This window comes from Pelobates fuscus, chromosome 5 (genome assembly GCF_036172605.1).
Source record: "Pelobates fuscus isolate aPelFus1 chromosome 5, aPelFus1.pri, whole genome shotgun sequence".
In the NCBI taxonomy this organism is placed as follows: Eukaryota; Metazoa; Chordata; class Amphibia; order Anura; family Pelobatidae; genus Pelobates; species Pelobates fuscus.
In genome coordinates this window covers 155,744,018-155,760,746 of record NC_086321.1, presented here as the reverse complement: position 1 = coordinate 155,760,746, position 16,729 = coordinate 155,744,018, and the positions used below count along the sequence as shown (strand labels likewise).

Here is a 16,729-nt window from a genome sequence, read left to right as displayed (position 1 = left end):
CAAATTAAAAATACATTCCCACATGGACACAATGCACAACACACAGCCACACTTAGACTCCCCTACACACACACACACACACACCACTCAGACTCCTCCACACAATATTCAGCCACTGTGCCGCTCCTCCCCGCATACAGCTCTCAGCCTCCTCCACACACAACACTCAGAGAAACAGACGTCAGGGCTATAGGATGTGGCACCAATCTGGCATTCTGCCTAGTGCCCTAGGCAATCTTGATCACAAAGATCTGGAGTGTCATTGTTGGTCATTACTGAATGACTGAGCAGCTTCACCTCTGGAGTTTGGCACTGTGGAATTACAATATAAATAGCACAAGTGCAGATGTCTAATTTCACTTTTTTTCAACGTGACAGCTCACCCTGCTATTTAACTGAGCAGATAAAAGAACTGGTCCTTCTGATTGATCCCTGAGAGAGAGAGAGAGAGAGAGATTAAAAAAAAAATTATTGGAACTTGTACTTCTAGGCAGTTGCTTCAACTCTCCTTAATAGAATGGAAGATTCATAGGCTGCTTCCAAAATCCTTAGGCTTGTTCACTAAACAGTGAATCCTGGGGAATCAAAAGGTTATTGCACAAGTTAATCAAACGTAGACAATGAGAATTTTTCCAAATCAGCTATATAGGCCTAAATTTTGCAAATTATTTTTCAATAAACTACAATTCATTGTTTAGTGAATAAACCCTATCTGATCATCCAGTGAAACACTAACATGTTAATGCAGAGAATTCAGTGGTAGGAATGTCTAAATCATTTCATCCTTTGCCACAATAAGGACAGCTTTTAAATCACATTTACATTACATAACTAGATGTACCAATGATCCAAAACCTCAAAGACCACAGGTTGTATTATTAAATCAATCAAACTGTCCTTGTAATTAAAAATAAAATGCTATTTCTAGACAGACCTCAATAGGCCTTGAGCACTTCTCTGGGTCATTCGTGGTATAACTAATTTATTGGCTTTCGTGCTAGGAGCAGCTTTCTACACCTGTGGTCTGATGTCATTAAATGTACAGCTATTTTCATCTTCCCCATTTACCAGGCTGGAAGAAATTCTTGGTTGGGGGCCATGGCGCAATTCTACTTGGCCTCTACAAACAGGGCAATTATCGGATTATATTAGCAGACATTAACACATTAAGAACCAGCAGTGCAATGAATCCATACACGAAGACCTAGGTCCCCTGACTGGTCATGGGAAATCAAAGTGAGAGGGGGGAGGAGAAAAGGGTCATTTTTAGACACAGAGAAAGATGAGTCTCGGCTGACAGATCTTAAGTTAGCTTTCAGTTGTTTTATTTATTTTTAGGCTGGGGGAGGGAAGCCTATCTCTAGTAACATCCGTGAGCTGTCCAGTACATATCTATTTTTATTGTGGTTTCTGGGAGTATTGGGTGTCAGTAAGGTGTGTTCCCATTAGGGGTATATCTCACACTCATTGAAAATTAGGAATAAAAAATGGTTGAGTGACAAAGATCTAAAAAGGACCAATCATAAAAACCCAATGGAATGTTGCTTCTGATTCTACTGGTTGCCATGGTGATTTTAGATGTTACCGCTTTTCTCTCTGCAATGCTTTGATGCATGTCCCCACAAGCCCCCCTTCTTTCGTTTTTGTTTTTTTTTCCCCCAAAGCATTTTTCACACATAAACATTAATATTTAAGCTAAACAAAAAGAACTAAGTACCTTTTCCATTGGTTGGATAACAATATATGATGAGGTACACAAGTAACAAACCCATTGTTTGCAATGATGGAGATATTCTAGGAAACAGAATCCGAATATGACACATCTGTACTCATTCTCAAAAGCCCGTCACTCAAATATCCATTTGGCTGCAAATAGTCTTAATGGTAAAAGTTAATCTTCGATCATAAATAGCTGATTCATTGCTGGACACAGGGGCATTTAATCTTCCATGATCTCCATCTTAGGAGTGCTGGAAATAAAACATTTAAACGGCGGTTTCCTAAAGCCGTATCTTAGTGACTATTAAGAGATTGGCTTTTTACATGCCGAGTAAGGAAATTGAATTCAGGATCCATAATGTTTGCAGACATCTGCATAGAGAAATATAAATATAAAAACGGAACTTGAAAATTCATTGCAAACATACGTTCTTTTTTGTAAGACTTTAGCCAAGACTTATGTTTTTCCATGACGTCTCTCTGTAATACATTTGTTTTATTAAACTTATAACTGGATCCAGTGATTTAATCCATTTCTTTTTAGGTACTCATGCTCCTTTTATTACTATATTTACATGGAAATATAAAAAAGGAGGATGCAATTTGACAGAGAGCTTTGGAATGAAAAATAAACTTACTTTATTTACTAAACTACCAAATGTAGTAATTGAAAGTAGAATGGAAAGAATGGTAACGTATGTTTAAATGGTTGATGTAGGTCTATTGCAGAGTATATTGTAGCATAACAAAACAGACCCACCTGGAAGTCATGTCCATTGCTGTGTTACTTAAAGGGACACTGACAGGGTTATTTACTAGAGTGGGAGTGTAAAGTCAATTTAAAATTTAAGGCCAGAGCAGTCAAACTAGAAGCATAGATGACTAAGAGAATTTTTCCAGTTTGACTATCGTGAACTTTCTCAAGTTCTGTCTGAATTCTCACTTGAATAACCCTGTATGGTGGGCCGCGATGGCCAGGGGCCGAGGCTGGCAAGGGAGATCACAGGGTCTCCCCGGCCGGCCCATGCAGGGCTGACACTATCAGTGTGCCGGCCCTACTGTGTGCCTGCATGGGCCGGTGGGGAGATCAAAGATCTCCCTCACCGGCCCAGAGGCAGTGTAACACTGCCGCTGGCTGGGGAGGGAGGGAGAGGAGGACCCAGTGGAGCTCTACGCTGCAGCTCCGCCGGGTTCTTCTCGCTAGGGCGGAGTGTTGCCGTGGTTACCGCAGTTACCGCAGCAACGCTCAGATCTCGCAAGAGTGAACTCTACCCCAGGAACTGCAGGGTAGAGTTCACTCACCACTAGGACCACTAGGGACTGCAGCACGGCCCTCCTCCATGGACGCACAGCTCCCCCCCCCCCCTCCCAGGCTAAAGGTAAAAGGTAATTTTTTTATTTATCCCCTATTTCTAAAATCTGATTTTATCCCACGTTATTTTTTTTTAAAAGAATCATAAATGTACACCTTGCCCCCCCACCCACACAATCCCTCCAGACATATTCGCACAGACAGCACCCACACACACACACACAGCACACTCACCCACACAGCAACCCTCAGACACACACAGCACAATTAGACACACACAGCACACTAACAGCACCCTCAGACACACACACACACACACTGCACCCTCACACACAGCACCCTCAAACACACACATCACCCTCAAACACAGCACACTCACACTAGCAGCACACTTACCCACACAGCACCCTCACGCACACACAGCACGCTCAAACACACAGCACGCTCACAAACACAGCAGCTTTAAACAAACACACAGCACCCTCACACAGCACACTTACCACACAGTGCCCTCACGCACACACAGCACGCTCAAACACACAGCACCCTCAGACACACACATACACATATATATATATATATCATATAAAAAAAACCTCAGTGAATTAACAAAGATAATTAGACACATAGAATGTGATGGTAAGAACACCCTCACACACATGCTGCACCCCTCACACACAACACACTGCACCCCTCACACACACATGCTGCACTCTTCACACACAACACACTGCAACCCTCACACAACACACAAGCTGCACACAGCACACCCAACACACTGCACCCAGCACACCCAACACGCTGCACCCCTCACACACACATGCTGCACACAACACACCGAACACACTGTGACCCTCACACACACATGCTGCACACAGCACACCTAACACACTGTGACCCTCACATATACATATATATTTGGATGTATATAGTATGTATATATATATATATATATATATATATATATATATATATACACACACACACTATAGCACCCCTCACACTGCACCACTACACACATTACGCTCCAGATACACGCTAGATCCCTTACCCAACTCTGGATCATCTAATCTACACACATACACACAGTAGATCCCTATATACACTCTAAATCCTCTACACACACACACACACACACACACACACACAATCTCCTATACACACTCTGGGTCCTTCACACACTAGATCCCCTACACACACACACACACACACACACACACTGCATTCCTGACATACAAACTCTGGATCCCCTATGCACACACTACATGCATTCCTTGTTAGCAAACACATGCTACATTCTCTAAACACACTCTCTACAACCCCTACACACACTACAGCCGGTATGCACACACTCGCTACATCCCCAATACACACTATGCCCCCTATACACACACTCTGTACAGCCCCTAGCACGATACGCTTTCCTGGCCCTTTTGTCCTCTGGTATCCCACTTACTGAGACACCAGAGACAAGTGAAAAGCAAACACAGCGCATGCATGTTATTAAATTTGCTTGCGCTGCGCAGACCAAATACAGGGCCTTTTTCTCATGCTTGAGCTCTTCAGCAGGGCTCTGTGCATTGAACCAACATGCTCACTTTGAGAGGGGGTGTGCTTGTACTTAGTGATGACAAAACACACCCTCTCTGGCCCCGCCCCCTTCTCAGGGGGCCGCTGTGATTGAAAAATGCCCAGGACGATTTTTTTTCCCAGTCCGGCCCTGGTTCTGTCCTTCAGTTTTATATCCATCTATTTTCAAGAAACCTGTGCCATCCATGGCGCATGGAACCCCCCATCCCCACATAAATGAATCCTTCCACATTATATGTGTCAATATTGTGAGGGGGAGGGAGGAGTAAAAAAAACATAGGGAGGGGGAGTAAAAAAACATGGAGGGGGAGTAAAAAAACATGGGGAGGGGGGAGTAAAAAAACATGGGGAGGGGGGAGTAAAAAAACATGGGGAGGGGGGAGTAAAAAAACATGGGATGGGGGAGTAAAAAAAACAGGGGGGGAGTAAAAAGAACACAGGGAGGGGGAAGGGGAGTAAGGACACAGGGAGGGGGAGGGGAGTAAGCAGGACACAGGGAGGGGGAAGGGGAGTAAGAAGGACACAGGGAGGGGGAAGGGGAGTAAGCAGGACACAGGGAGGGGGAAGGGGAGTAAGAAGGACAAGATGGGGGAGGGGAGTAAGAAGAACATAGGGAGGGGGAGAGAGGAGTAATAAGAAGAACATAGGGAGGGGGAGGGGGGAGGAGTAAGAAGAACATAGGGGGGAGGAGTAAGAAGAAAATGGGGGCAGTATGAAGAACATAGGGAGGGGGGAAGGAGTAAGAAAAACACAGGGAGGGGGAGGAGTAAGAAGAACACAGGGAGGGGGGAAGGAGTAAGAAAAACACAGGGAGGGGGAGGAGTAAGCAGAACACAGGGAGAGGGGGGTGAGGAGATGAGGAGAACACGGAGGGGGGAGGTGAGGAGAAGTGGAGATGAGGAGAACACAGGGAGGGGGTGAGGAGAAGCGGAGATGAGGAGAACACGGGGGGCGGGGGAGGAAAGACCACTGAGGGGCAGGGCAGAGCTCTAAGGGACGGAAGAGAGAGCCCTAAAGGACAGGGGGCAGGAGAGGGAGCTCTTTCACACTACGTGCACAGCAGTTTTAGATAATTTGCACATGTTTGTGAAAACTGAAAAATGTGTGTGTATTTTAAAGGACCACTCTAGCGCCAGGAAAACATACTAGTTTTCCTGGCACTAGAGTGCCCTGAGGGTGCCCCCACCCTCAGGGACCCCCTCCCGCCCGGCTCTGGAAAGGGGTAAAACTTACCTTTTTCCAGCGCTGGGCGGGAGCTCTCCTCCTCCTCTCCGCCTCCGTTCCGCCCCGTCGGCTGAATGCGCACGCGCGGCAAGAGCTGCGCGCGCATTCAGCCGGTCGCATAGGAAAGCATTTACAATGCTTTCCTATGGACGCTTGCGTGCTCTCACTGTGATTTTCACAGTGAGAATCACGCAAGCGCCTCTAGCGGCTGTCAATGAGACAGCCACTAGAGGATTTGGGGGAAGGCTTAACCCATTTATAAACATAGCCGTTTCTCTGAAACTGCTATGTTTATAAAAAAATTGGTTAACCCTAGCTGGACCTGGCACCCATACCACTTCATTAAGCTGAAGTGGTCTGGGTGCCTAGAGTGGTCCTTTAAGTATGTTGGATTTAGTTATTGTGCACTTTTTTAATGTATATTTGATTTTATGGTACACTGGTGTTTTTTGCAAATGTTAAATAAATAGTTGAAAATGTTACAATTTTATGCACATTATATGCAACAGCAGTATTTGCACTGTAAACCTTTTTTATTTATATAAAGTGTGGGTGAACTTAAACTGTATGGCTATGCTGTGGTTCCTGTAGGCTTTGCGTGCGTGTGGGGGGGATTCGCGGGGCCTCCATGTCCATTTTGCTTGGGGACCCCAAATTCCTTCAAACGGCCCTTTTCCCCTTTCCAGAGCTGGGCGGGAGGGGGTCCCTGAGGGTGGGGGCACCCTCAGGGCACTCTAGTGCCAGGAAAACGAGTATGTTTTCCTGGCACTAGAGTGGTCCTTTAAAATACACACACATTTTTCAGTTTTCACAAACATGTGCAAATTATCTAAAACTGCTGTGCACGTAGTGTGAAAGAGCTCCCTGTCCTGCCCCCTGTCCTTTAGGGCTCTCTCTTCCGTCCCTTAGAACCTAACAAACCAGTCTATTGAAAATACACAAGTGTCAATTCCTCATCAAATTGTCTTAGGAGAGTTCAAATGACTTAACATAACACCCGGAGGTGGCACAGAGACTCCAGGCAAGCTGTAGACATAGAGGCAAAGTGGCTTGGAGTGTCTACTTAATTAGCAAAATTAGGAATTTCGAATGGACTAACTGAGGTAATGTGATTTAGTAATTGTGGAAAAGACATAGAAAACAGATGGCAGTAATGCTTCATTAGCAATGCTGCCCTGTGTTGTTGGACTACAAACCCTATTATTCTCAGCCAGACAGGGGCTTGAGGGCTATGGTTGGATGTTCGTACTGCAGGAGAACACCAACAGACCACATCCAGAAGATGTTCTAAAACAGAACCTGGAATGGAATGACACCAGACTGACAGATCACCATTGGGGTCTGCTCACCAAGCACAACGTTTTAGTGAATATAAAATGGGATTGAAAATGTTGACCACATTTGCCAAGCTGCCACTATAGTTATATAGCAAGTTAATTATTTCCCCCCCCCCAAATCAGGTACTTGGGACTAACAGTGTTATTTACTAAAGTGAGAATTCAAAGTCAATTTCAAATTTAGGGCCAAAATAGCAGAATTGTAAGATTATAAGAAAAAAGTCAGGTAGTCTTCCATTTTGGCTATTTTGACCTAAAATTTGAAATTCACTTTTTAATTCACACTTCGGTGAATAACCTTATAAAATGTCACTATTTTGAATTTACTACATTTTGCTTTTCATTTAATCACTTGCCTCTGCATTCAGACACCAGCCAATGCATTTTTCCCATTTATTGTTTTTATTTGTAATTTTTATTTTATTGAGCAGTATATATGTACAGACATAAAAACTAAAATATTGCAACAATATTTCAACAAGTATAAAATGCAGAGAGAAAAGTAATGTTTAGGGTATTGAAGGGGAGAAGCTAAGGTTTGGGGTATAGAAGACTGAATGATAAATGAGTAAAGTTGGAGGCTACACATAGAAGAACATGGGTTTTTATATATTTTTGAGTATGTTGTGCTGGACTTCCATACAAGACTTTGCAAGCTCAGATCACAGTATTGCTAAATGTGAAATAATGATTTCTATTATTATTGTTATCATTTTCTTACCTGCTGTATTGGAATTCACATAAAGAATTTCATAAGTTGGTTCATGACATGTGCATAGTCGCCTCTGCGGCATATGCTTAAACCCAACACCAATCCCCATAAAAATACTGACACCATATTTTTGGTAAAAAAATTATTACAGCTTTTATTGATAATAAGTTTTAACAAGTAAAAATTAAGGTCATTGTCAACACCATGCCAACATTGACATGTAAATCCAGCATCCTGCCTTTATACAATTAAACCCCCTGACAATGACCCACTCTTACATAAACAATATATCCCAACAACATTATAACCCCATATAATTAACGTTGAACACAACCATTGCCACCAAGGGCATACATTTTCACAGTTCCACAATTGAAGGAGTATACCGAGATACCCCTACACACACAGGTTCTGAGCTATCAACAAGCCCGAACCTAACAAACCAGTCCAAAGGCCTACCTATTTTTCCTGAACTAAATATTTTACCCCATATCAATCCAACCTACCCCCCAACTTTTCTCTCCATCCCCCACCACAGCTCAGAGCTTGACTCCTCACGTCACCTGAGCTCCCCCCCAACAAAAAGAGTGCTCGCTGCAGGCCCTCCTGAAAATCCAACAGTAAAAAATCTAATCCAACTTGAGAGAGGTGATCTCCATCATGCCTGTAATAACCTGGCTTCCAAATCCATATGCCTAATCACCACCCCCCCGAATCACCTGACATTCGCAGACATCACCTTGTTAACTTTACTCCTAATCTTAACCACCGCAGAAGGATTCCGCTCGTGGTGCCAGTGACAACGAGGAACCATTTCTGGCCAAATGATCACAACACGGGCATTAACTCTCTCAATCTGTCCACGTCCCTCTTCATACCTAGAATCAAATCCCTCTGGGGCACTAGCCCCACATCATTTGCCCCCACGAGAAGCACTACTATATCTGGCACCTGCCCCAAACTAATCTTACCAAGAATTTTCAAACAAATTGCACTCCAACCCCAACCCTGATAACCAACCACTGGAGTCGAACCAGAGAGCGAGGAAAGCCCAGCTGAAAACAGTGATGGTGTAAACAGCTCTCTGATGCGCCTGTCCATCGAACCAAATCAGCCGCCTGATCAAACGACGCATACAGCACTGAACAAAGAGCCTTATCAATATCATCGTTTACGGACGATCCCTTTGGATAAGAAAAATGGTGTATCTGCCGGTACTTAGCAGGTTCCTTCTTCGGCACCACATCCAAAGGTGAAAACCTAAGAAGAGGTACCGAGGTTTTGCAAAAGGCCCCGCCATCCTGCCCAATTGGACCTCTTTGAGCAATTTTTCCCGCACTACCCTATCACGGAATGGGATAACAAGACCACTAATAAAACCATCCTTCAGTAAAGCTACATCGACATGGTTACCATAGCTGTTTAGCCACGGTAACATCGAGACCTTCACCGGCGTTAAATCCAGCAGCAGCGGATGAGACCACACTTCCCGAGGAATCCCCTGCGGCAGCAGCCTTACCTCTTTTGAGGCACAGATGAAGTCTGTGGGTTCCTCCACAACATGAGAACTCATGCTTAAACAGACATGTGGCCCCCCACTTGCACTGCCCTTCATTGGAGAGCCAGCAGAAACCTTTTCTGTGGCTCGCCAATGAGGTGGAGGAAGATCCCGTGCTGGCCCCCGACTGAAAGGGGGAAGCCTTCTGCGCCATCATTAGCTTCATCCAGAGCAGTAGGTCCATTTGATCCCACCGCATCCCTGGATTGGCAGACAAGTGCTGACGAAACTGTTAGTCATAATGCCCCCATGCAAGACCCCCGTACATGTGGTATGCCTCCCAAATACTGTTGAGGTAGCAAAATAACGGAGAACAATGATCCGGAGACTTCTCGCCCATTAGGCAAGCTAGAATACAGAAAGCCTGCAACCAATTTCCAAACGTCTTAGGAATCTTACAGTAACGACTCTTCTCTTCTTTTCCTCCTCCTTTAAGATCCTCCTCGTTTTTGGTATCCTTTTTATCCTCCTCTTTAAGATCAAAATACTCCTCCAGAGGGAGAAGGGAATAGATCTCCACAAACTCCACCTTCCAAATACATTCCTTCACTTTGGGCTTAAGATGACAGCCAAAAGGTCCCGCAAAGGAAACGTGCATATGCTGACGAGCCGCATCCGGAACACCCCCGAAAAAAATCCACCTGCTCACTCCCTAAATCAACTGCTGCCCAAACGGACGATGTTGTCACTGTCTCCCCCTCTACGCTCCCTCCTACAACAGGAACCCCAACAGTGCTGGACCCTAAACCTTCACCCCTTGGCACCCAGACCTGACTAAAATTCACATCCTTTCCCCTACCCACACTCCAAGAACTGAAAGTGACTCACCCTCCGAAACCCTTGCCATTGAAGGCCGTGGGGGCGTCAACCGAGATCTGCAGTCCTGACCCAAGCGCTCCGGTGCTTCGAGCCGTACTTCCCCATCAGCAGGTCTCACTCTATCCGAGGGCAACTGTTTAGACTACTTCCCAGTGTATGGTCTCACCCGATCCGTGGGCGACCATCTTGGCGAATTCAGTCTCACCCGATCCTTGGAAGACAGTCTTGGCGACCGTACAGCGCGTGATCTCACCCGATCCGTGGGCAACCGTCTTGGCGACCTGTAAGGAGAAGACATCCTGGGTAGGCTGGCTGTAGTATCCCTGACCTGCCTGACTCCCAAGTGGGAACCGTGACTTAATCCCCCACTGGCATCCTAACCCCTAGGGCCATGAGTGTGCGAAGAAGCCTCTGCACCGCCCCTCTCTGGAGAACTCCCGCTAGTAGATCTAGACCCACTGTGCCTCTGGTCCTCAATCCTAACAGGGGAATCCGAAATCCTCCCCTGTACATATCCTGAAGGGGACCCCCTGCCGTCATTGTCCATCCCCTTATGATGACTGCTCCTAGACCGATACCTATCAGCATCCCTATGGAATCTGACGTCACCCTCCTAAGTGCAGCGTGGGATGCCCACCCATGAGGAAAACTCCCCGAGCTGTCCCTCGGCGTCATCCCTATATGAGTACTCCCTGGCGCTAGCCTCCCGACTCACCCCATGTCGCCCTTACATTATCCTGGGAGGTCACACACTTCACTACCGTAAACCTGTCAGGGGAAATTATGGAGCGTCGTCCATCAGTAGAAAGAGGGGACCCAGCTGTCGTTTGTCTGACCGTATGCATACCGTCTGCCACCCTTGTGCTGCCACCAAACCTGTACCGGGGCCCACCTCAGGGGATACCATTGGGCTAGCAACAGTGGGGGCAACAGTCTCCGCTCTTCCACTCCAAGCAGCACTTTCAGCGTGATCAGATCTTGATGCAAAGTCTGCCGTTCGTCCTATATCATTCCTGCTGTTCACTGTGTGAATAGGTCTCTGACCCAAACGTTGTAGCCCTTCTGCCTAACGCCCAGCCGCATCTGAAACAAGAAATTCACCTCCCGAACGCCCAGCTGCATGCAAAAGGCCGCATTCACAAACCGAACGTTTGGTGGTTTTTGAACCTGTAGGTTCACGGCCAGAATGTTCGGTAGTTTCCATACCTACTAGTTCGCGGCCCAAACATGTGGTCACAAGGGAATCCTCCTGTTCACGGCCCGACCGTTCAGAAGGAGCCTCGTTCCTGATATACAAACGGAGCCTCGTTCCTGTTGCCACAACACGAATGTGCGGCCGCACCCCTACACCTCCCACGAACTCCTCCACTCCCGGTTTTGCTGCCTACATCCTCACTGACACTGCCAGGGTCTCCAGACGGGCTCCACTGTCGCCTCGTACCCGGAACCGTGCTGGGGCTCAATCTCTGAGGGGGCCTCGTGCTCCGCGCTGGGCACGTGGCAGATCCTGATGGCAAATCATCATCTAAACGGCCCTGCAGCCACTCGACGCCTCTCTCCTGCACAGCTGCCCTGACTCCTGCCAGCCATCCTGAGCTGAGAAAACCTGCAAAGGAGACAAAAAGAAAAACAATTCACAAAAGCCTGTCACAACAACAGGTAAGTGCAGCTTAATTAAAATGGCCCCTTAACCTAAAATGGCCCCTTTAAATATGGCCTTTATACTCCACCCACAATGCTATTTTTTTTAACCAATCCCACACACCTACGTCACTATATGCCGGTCTCCAAGCAATGTCAAGACCCACTCCCCTTAGTTACGCTGGTACATGGGCTACATAATTATCATTGCATGTTCGTAGAAGATATGCTTTCAAGGTGACTAACTATGCACTTTAGGAAAGGTGAGTGAAGTCACGTTGAATGCTAAATTTATATTGACCATGTGGATGAGACTGCATTTAAATGTACAACTTTTTTTTTTCCAAAGGGCCACTGTCATCAAATTTTCCCTTCTTATTTTTTAAAAGCTTATTGCATTTAATTAAACTTAATGGCGTTTTTTTAAAATGATGTATATTGATTTGAAAAAGCAAAATCACTTTTTATCTGAGCCATATAAAAATCCTCTACTGTTATCTGGCCAACTGCTGCTCAACCTAACTTGGCTCCTGCTGTGATTGTGCGGTTTGAAACTGCAGCAGCAGGCAAGTTAGGTTGAGCAGCAGTTGGTCAGATGACAGTAGAGTTTGGTCCAACAAGGCTGCTCAGGAAGCCAGATACAAAACATTTCTCCAAAAATCAATATATATCATTTAAAAAAAAAAAAAAAAAAACATAATTAAAGCAGATCTGTCGCTATCATGGGTTGCTACACAATTTGCAAAGACCCCCAGCAGCCTTGAGAGAGAGCTTGGCCAGCACACATGCAACCCATATGTATTGAATGCTGGTGAGCCCAATATGCTAAATACAGACAGGAAGAGCAGCTAGTTATGAACTTCTTATGCTCCCCTGCTATGGGATACGATTCTGCGGCACACATGGAAAAAAAAACAAGGACATGTTTTCTTTCTCCTTATGGCAAATCTGGACCTTGGGGCAGTTCCTGGCTGTCTTTTCTTCATCTTCCATTAGCTCCACAGAGCACGATGTGATCACAAGGGTCTGCTCTATTAAAGATCAGTGTACTGCATGAGGAGCAGTAAAATAGAAATAAATCTATATTTATCTGTGATTTATTCAATATATCTTTTTTTCTGTAAATGAAATGGCAGGAAAATGCTCCTATTAGTGTACTGCAAAATATATACACAATATTATATAATGTATATATTTTGTAGCACAGAGGCCATTTTTCTTTTGTTCTTCGCAAGAATCTCCAGTTGACCAATCTGAACCTGCATCCAACTGAATGTTAGGTGAGCGGAAGACAAACACATGCTTAAAGGGACACTGTAGGCACCCAGACCACTTCAGCTCATTGAAGTAGTCTGGGTGCTGTGTCCCTATTGCACAGTCCCTATTGTTTACATTGCAGCTCTAAGTCTGCCCTCTGTGGCTGTCTAACAGACAGCCACTAGAGGGTTTCCAGAATCCAAATCGACCTTTGGTAGGTTATCTGACGCTGGACGTCCTCACGGACCTGCAGTGTCAGATTTTCCTCATAGGAAAGCATTAATAATAAGCATTAATAATAATGCTTTCCTGTGGGGAGGTCTAATGTGCGCATGCAGCCAGGGGCGGCCTTAGGGGTGTGCGAGCTGTGCGGCCGCACAGGGCGCCATGGAGCAGGGGGTGCCCTGAGGCCGACACAGCTCACACATGGCCAGCCATAATTTAAAAAAAATAAATAAACTTGCGGTGGGGGCGGAGCTTCCTGTGCGCAGGAAAACTGCTGCAGGGGAAGCAGGAAGGAGTCCCTGCTTCCCCACCAAACAGTCTCCAGGAGCTGCACTGCCTCCACAATGAACTCCACAGGTAACTGTGTGATTGTCAGTGTGAGTGTGACTGTCTGCCTGTGTGTGTGTGTGACTGTCTGCCTGTGTGTGTGTGTGTGTGTGTGTGACTGTCTGCCTGTGTGTGTCTGTGTGTATGACTGTGTGTGTCTGTGTGTATGACTGTGTGTGTATCTGTGTGTATGACTGTCTGCCTTTGTGTGTGTGTGTGTGTGTGTGTGTGTGTCTGTGTATATGACTGTCTGCCTGTGTGTGTGTCTGTGTGTATGACTGTCTGCTTGTGTGTGTGTGACTGTCTGCTTGTGTGTGTGTGTGTGTGTGTGTGTGTGTGTGACTGTGTGCCTGTGTGTGTGACTGTCTTCCTGTGTGTGTGTATGGCCGTCTGACTGTGTGTGTGTGTGTGTGTGTATCACATACAACCAATACACGCATATCACACACTGTTAATATAATACACCCATTAAAAATATCACACACAACCAACACATAGCCCCGAGGGAGGGGGGACCTAATCACCCTATAGTGCCAGGAAAACGGGTTTGGCTGCAGACAAGGGATCTGCAGTTTTTGCAAGCAGGTTTTTCGATATACCCTGAAAGAAAATAAATAAATGCATGCATGTTTTTATTGAAGGTATATGTAAACTGTTAAAAATAAAATAAGTATTTTTTAAAAAGATTAGTAACACAAACAGACCACTTTATCTCAATGAAGTTGAGTTGTCTTTTTGTTTAAACCCTACAATGTAAATAATTGCTGTTTAGTAGATATGACAATGCTTCCAGTGCAGGGTTAAATATGGCTTGACAGCCACTAGAGGCGCTTCTGTCCCGAGAACCAATCAATCTCCGTTTTACCAGCTAGCCTTCCTTGTGGCGGGAGGCAGGACGTTTGACTACAGGGACTGGACCTCAGTGGTGAAAAAAAAAAAAGGCAATACCCTTCTTTTCACAATTTTTATTTAGGTTTAGGAGCGGTAGGGAATCTAAATAAAGAGGAGAACATTCTAGCATTCAGAATACAAATCCTTATACTATCTGTTCCTTTAATATTCTGCCTACTTATCCATAGTTAAAGGAATACCATAGTCCCTATTCCCTCCCCCAGCAACTAAAAAGATTTCCATTTTGTAGAGCAATTATTTTGTTGCAGGGTTTAATGCCTCTAGTGCAAGCATGTCAAACTCGCGGCCCACGGGACGCATGCGGCCCACAATGAATATCTTTGCGGGCAAGCAAGCTTGACATGTTAAGGCAGAGTAGGCACCTGCTCTCCCTACATTGCAGGTGCCTACTCTACTAAAATTTACCCAGCTGGGAGGAGAGGTCGCTGGCGGTAGGGAGGGAGCTCAGTCTTCCTGCTCCTCACTGATCGAGTTCCCCCTCTGTAGTGATGCCGTGTGCTTAATTATGACGTCATTCCGGCACCATGCATCACTAAACTGTGATGAGAGAGGCCCCACACCAGCTCCCAAAGCTGGGATGGCCGTGGCTGGACAGTGGGGAACCTGGAGGTGTACAGAGGCACACAACGCCACGTCACATTCAGACGTAACGTCAACGTGCTCCACCTTCACAGGGTTTCAAGGAGTAGCTTTGGCGCAGGGTGTGGACGACGCCATTGGGGGTATACCAGAGTCTGGACTCCGGAGTCACATACCGGCAGTGGCAATGTGAGTGGAGTCTGCTTGTTGGCTAATGTTATTATTTTATTTTTTTAAACAGGGGCTGTGGTTTAGTAGAGGGGCTGGGGTATAGTAGAGGGGGCAACTGGGATTTAGTATAGGGGGGCTGTTTTTTTTATACTGTACTTTTCAAAATAAACCTACGTTTCTATGAAAATTTAAGGTTTTGGGTTTTTTTTGCAGCCCACATAAACTTAAACCTTGTTTATTTGGTCTATGCTAGCCTTTGCGTTTGACATGCTTGCTCTAGTGCCTTCCACTCAGAGCCACTGGAGTTGCTTCAGTTTAAATAATTTTCTATTTTCCTGCATTGGACTTTCGAGCATTGGATTGTCTGAGATAATCAAATTTGGTGATCTTAGCCCAACTTGGTTCCAGCAAGGTTGGTAGGGAGAAATTTGAAGCAAAAGTGCTTTTTTTAATATTTTATTTTTATATCCTTGCAGGTGAGGGCCGGTCACCTAAACAGCCAGCTGAGCAGTACAGCATAAGGAGTACACATTAGTATTCTAACTCTATAGTATTCCTTTATATTCTGCACTGCAGCCCATTCACCCTGTAATGAATAGCAATAGCTTCCTTTCCCTAGAAGCAGCTGATACACAGCAGCACTGCAAACACGCATACCAAGACCCCCCCCCTCCCCTCCTCTCATCTTTAAAAGGGAAGGAAACTGCAGTTATTGCCTAATTTTATATAGGACCAAGTTCGTTTATTATATTGGTTCTAATAAATTTAGCACAACTCCAAGCTTTCACGATCTGTTCTTTTTAAACGTTCTATTTTTAAGTGTTACATAAATGCACACAACAGATCTCTGAACGAAATCAAGAAACAGATCACAGCACAGCTCGTGTCACCATGATGAATCAGGAAATACATTGTCTTCTACATTATTAACAAGGAATATATCTATATCTACACACCTGAACACCGCCCGTCTAATAACACAAACTCTACGAGCAATATTGCTATTTATCAGCTTCTAGAATCAATTCATTCTTTTGTTGAACTTGGATATTCAGTCTCCGTAGAGACTGTCAAAAATTGCCGGTGCCGGCTATATTTCAAGCCGTCACGGCGGGGTATTGGGAAAAGTTTTCAATTAGCAATAATCGCGCCTCGGATAAACCTCATTGGCTACGATACTGCCACTGCGCAAAGCTCCCGAACACCGGGATAACGGAGAACCCAACCAACGCGCCCCCCGGGACAGCTTAAAGCGATGCACTACTATAAATTACCAATCACTCGGATACTTCAGCTATTTAACTAGATATTTCATCAAAGCGGTTATACCCGCGTTTTCGCATTAT

At 45.3% G+C, this 16,729-nt stretch overlaps 1 non-coding gene across 1 annotated transcript; it reads right to left on the bottom strand.

The window, feature by feature from the left end:
• Positions 1-16,438: 16,438 nt before the first annotated feature.
• Positions 16,439-16,579, bottom strand: LOC134613159 (U4 spliceosomal RNA). Its single transcript, XR_010091183.1, has one exon. It is a non-coding gene; the product is annotated as a U4 spliceosomal RNA (small nuclear RNA).
• Positions 16,580-16,729: the final 150 nt, after the last annotated feature.